This window comes from Mobula birostris, unplaced genomic scaffold, assembly GCF_030028105.1.
Source record: "Mobula birostris isolate sMobBir1 unplaced genomic scaffold, sMobBir1.hap1 scaffold_181, whole genome shotgun sequence".
Lineage (NCBI taxonomy): Eukaryota > Metazoa > Chordata > Chondrichthyes > Myliobatiformes > Myliobatidae > Mobula > Mobula birostris.
Window position 1 is genome coordinate 678,137 of NW_027274856.1, and position 5,000 is coordinate 683,136.

Genomic DNA, 5,000 nt, shown 5'->3' on the forward strand with positions numbered 1-5,000 from the left:
CGAGTCGGGACTTAGATTACTTTCGACTCTTCAGCCAAGGTCTCGGATCGACGGCGGGACCTGCGGTTGTCCCTCCGAAAATGCCGCCGCTCGGCCGGCACGGCCCGCCGAATACGTCCCCTTACTGGCTCCCGCCTCGGGACTTTGTCAGAAATTCATTCGGGCAAGGTTTCCATTCGGCGGCCGGAGCACCGGTAGTCATACGGAAAATGCCGCCCCTCGGCCGGCATGGGCCTGCGAATAGGTCCCGCTGACAGACTTCCGCGATTGGGTATTTGTCCGAAAATCCATACCGGCAATCTTCGGAATCGTGCGGAAAAGCTGCCGCGTGGCCCGGGTTAACCAATTGGGGAGGCCGGTGCCATCTACCGAATACTTCAACAACTCGTGAAAACGGCCTCCCTATATATCTGCAGGAACCCCGCCAATGCCCCCGTACAGAAATTGCATGTGTCAAAGGGGCGGCCGAATCTGACCCCGGCGGCCGAGCCTCTGGAACTCCGGGTCGGCCTCGGCCGGCAAATCCGACCCCCATCCAGACTTCCGGAGCGGACTTGGTTAACGAATTGCCACCGGGCAAATGGTTAACCGACAGATCTTGGAGGCTCGTTACCCAAGCCATCCCCCGCCGGTGCGAAAAGTTAACAATCAGCGGGCGGGCAATTCGTGAACCGACCGGGACCGGGCAATTCGTTAACCATTCGGAACCGGGCAATTCGTTAACCAACCTTGTCCTGGCAATGAGTGCACCAACCCGGCCGGACAATTCGTTAACCAAGCTGGCTCTGGCAATTCGTTAACCAACCTGGCCGGGACAATTCGTTAACCAACCCGGCCGGACAATTCGTTAACCAAGCTGGCTCTGGCAATTCGTTAACCAACCTGACCCTGACAATTCGTTAACCAACCCTGTCCTGGCAATGAGTGCACCAACCCGGCCGGACAATTCGGTAACCAACCAGACCCTGGCAATTCGTTAACCAACCAGGACGGGCAATTCGTCAACCAACCCTGTCCTGGCAATGAGTGCACCAACCCGGCCGGACAATTCGGTAACCAACCAGACCCTGGCAATTCGTTAACCAACCTGACCCGGACAATTCGTTAACCAACCAGGACGGGCAATTCGTTAACCAACCAGGCCCGGACAATACTTTAACCACCCTGGTTTTCCAATTCGTGAACCAACTGGGAACGGACAATTCGGTAACCAACCCTGTCCTGGCAATGAGTGCACCAACCCGGCCGGACAATTCGTTAACCACCCTGTCCTTGCCAATTCGTGAACCAACTGGGAACGGACAATTCGTTAACCAACCCGGCCGGACAGTTCGTTAACCAAGCTGGCTCTGGCAATTCGTTAACCTACCCGGCCATGGCAATTCGTTAACCAACCTGACCCTGACAATTCGTTAACCAGCCAGGACGGGCAATTCGTTAACCAACCTGGCCCGGACAATTCCTTAACCACCCTGGCCTTGCCAATTCGTGAACCAACTGGGAACGGACAATTCATTAAACAACCCTGTCCTGGCAATGAGTGCACCAACCCAGCCGGACAATTCGTTAACCAAGCTGGCTCTGGCAATTCGTTAACCTACTCGGACATGCCAATTCGTTAACCAGTCTGACCCGGACAATTCGCTAACCAACCCTACTCGGGCAAATCGTTAACCAAGCCCAACCCCGACAATTCGGTAACCAACCCAACCATGACAATTCGCTAACCAACCCGGCCCGGGCAAATGGTTAACCAAGCCCAAACCTGACAATTCGCTAACCAACCCGGCCCGGGCAAATGGTTAACCAAGCCGGCCGGGCAAATCGGTAACCGGCCCGGCAGCCCCGACTATTCGACAATCAACCAGCTGAGGACAAACCCTTCGCCCTCAATAACAACTAGTTCTTGCCCCGCCGTCAAAATGTCCCGGCCGATGTTCATCAGAAACTCCTTGCTGGCCCATGGGCCGACAATTCGTTAACCAACCCAACCATGACAATTCGCTAACCAACCCGGCCCGGGCAAATGGTTAACCAAGCCCAAACCTGACAATTCGTTAACCAACCCGGCCCGGGCAAATGGTTAACCAAGCCGGCCGGGCAAATCGGTAACCGGCCCGGCAGTCCCGACAATTCGACAATCAACCAGCTGAGGACAAACCCTTCGCCCTCAATAACAACTAGTTCTTGCCCCGCCGTCAAAATGTCCCGGCCGATGTTCATCAGAAACTCCTTGCTGGCCCATGGGCCCCCCTCCTTACCTTAAGAGAGTCATAGTTACTCCCGCCGATTACCCGCGCTGCACTGAATTTCGTCAAGTTGGGTCTGGCAAGCCGCTAACCCGGCCGGCCGGGCCTGACAATGCTCTAGAAACCCGGAACAGGCAGTTTCGTGAACCAACTGCGCACGCTCCTGACAATGTGTTCACCCACCCTGCTCGGGCAAATCGTTAACCAAGCCCAAACCCGACAATTCGGTAACCAACCCAACCATGACAATTCGCTAACCAACCCGGCCCGGGCAAATGGTTAACCAAGCCCAAACCTGACAATTCGCTAACCAACCCGGCCCGGGCAAATGGTTAACCAAGCCGGCCGGGCAAATCGGTAACCGGCCCGGCAGCCCCGACTATTCGACAATCAACCAGCTGAGGACAAACCCTTCGCCCTCAATAACAACTAGTTCTTGCCCCGCCGTCAAAATGTCCCGGCCGATGTTCATCAGAAACTCCTTGCTGGCCCATGGGCCGACAATTCGTTAACCAACCCAACCATGACAATTCGCTAACCAACCCGGCCCGGGCAAATGGTTAACCAAGCCCAAACCTGACAATTCGTTAACCAACCCGGCCCGGGCAAATGGTTAACCAAGCCGGCCGGGCAAATCGGTAACCGGCCCGGCAGTCCCGACAATTCGACAATCAACCAGCTGAGGACAAACCCTTCGCCCTCAATAACAACTAGTTCTTGCCCCGCCGTCAAAATGTCCCGGCCGATGTTCATCAGAAACTCCTTGCTGGCCCATGGGCCCCCCTCCTTACCTTAAGAGAGTCATAGTTACTCCCGCCGATTACCCGCGCTGCACTGAATTTCGTCAAGTTGGGTCTGGCAAGCCGCTAACCCGGCCGGCCGGGCCTGACAATGCTCTAGAAACCCGGAACAGGCAGTTTCGTGAACCAACTGCGCACGCTCCTGACAATGTGTTCACCCACCCTGCTCGGGCAAATCGTTAACCAAGCCCAAACCCGACAATTCGGTAACCAACCCAACCATGACAATTCGCTAACCAACCCGGCCCGGGCAAATGGTTAACCAAGCCCAAACCTGACAATTCGTTAACCAACCCGGCCCGGGCAAATGGTTAACCAAGCCGGCCGGGCAAATCGGTAACCGGCCCGGCAGCCCCGACTATTCGACAATCAACCAGCTGAGGACAAACCCTTCGCCCTCAATAACAACTAGTTCTTGCCCCGCCGTCAAAATGTCCCGGCCGATGTTCATCAGAAACTCCTTGCTGGCCCATGGGCCGACAATTCGTTAACCAACCCAACCATGACAATTCGCTAACCAACCCGGCCCGGGCAAATGGTTAACCAAGCCCAAACCTGACAATTCGTTAACCAACCCGGCCCGGGCAAATGGTTAACCAAGCCGGCCGGGCAAATCGGTAACCGGCCCGGCAGTCCCGACAATTCGACAATCAACCAGCTGAGGACAAACCCTTCGCCCTCAATAACAACTAGTTCTTGCCCCGCCGTCAAAATGTCCCGGCCGATGTTCATCAGAAACTCCTTGCTGGCCCATGGGCCCCCCTCCTTACCTTAAGAGAGTCATAGTTACTCCCGCCGTTTACCCGCGCCGCACTGAATTTCGTCAAGTTGGGTCTGGCAACCTGCTAACCCGGCCGGCCGGGCCTGACAACGCTCTAGAAACCCGGAACAGGCAGTTTCGTGAACCAACCGCGCACGCTCCTGACAATGCGTTCACCCACCCTGCTCGGGCAAATCGTTAACCAAGCCCAACCCTGACAATGCGTTAATCAACCCGGCCATGGCAATTCATTAACCAACCCGGCTCGGGCAAATGGTTAACCAAGCCCAACCCTGACAATTCGGTAACCAACCCGGCTCGGGCAAATGGTTAACCAAGCCGGCCGGGCAAATCGCTAACCGGCCCGGCAGTCCCGACAATTCGACAATCAACCCGCTGAGGACAAACCCTTCGCCCTCAATAACAACTAGTTCTTGCCACGCCGTCAAAATGTCCCGGCCGATGTTCACCAGAAACTCCTTGCTGGCCCATGGGCCCCCCGCCTTAAGTCATAGTTACTCCCGCCGAATACCCGCGCTTCACTGAATTTCGTCAAGCTGGCCCTGTCAAATCCTTAACCCGACCGGACCCTGACAATTCGATAAAAAAAACCAGCTGGCGCAGCCCACCTCTTCCAATACTACGGCGCACGGGGCCCGCGCGGTGGGTGGGTGGGTGGGTGTGTGGGTGTGTGAGCTTGAACCATGTGTCCGGAGATCGGGTGGTCCAGGGAGTTTTGGTTACCCAGGTGCAATTCGTTAACCAAGTCTGGCTCGGAAGTCCGGATGCGGGTCGGATTTGCCGGCCACTGCCGGCCGGGAGTTCCAGAGCCCCGGCCGCCGGGGTCAAGTTCGGCCGCCCCTTTGACACATGCGATTTCTGTACGGGGGCATTGGCGGGGTTCCTGCAGATATATGGGGAGGCGGTTTTCACGATCACCGAGGAGTGGTCGACAGGCGGCACGGGCCTCCCCACATCGTTAACCCGGGCCGCGTGGCGGCATTTACGGCCGAATCTCAACTTTGCCCGTACGAATTTTCGGACCAATTCCCACTGGCGGAAGTCCGCCTGGGGACCGATTCGGAGGGCTGTGCCGGCCGGGCGGCGGCATTTTCGGCCGGACCACCGGAGCTCCCCGCGCCTACCCGATGTCTCGAGTCACAACTTGGGACTTTCGGGCGGGCGGGTTCC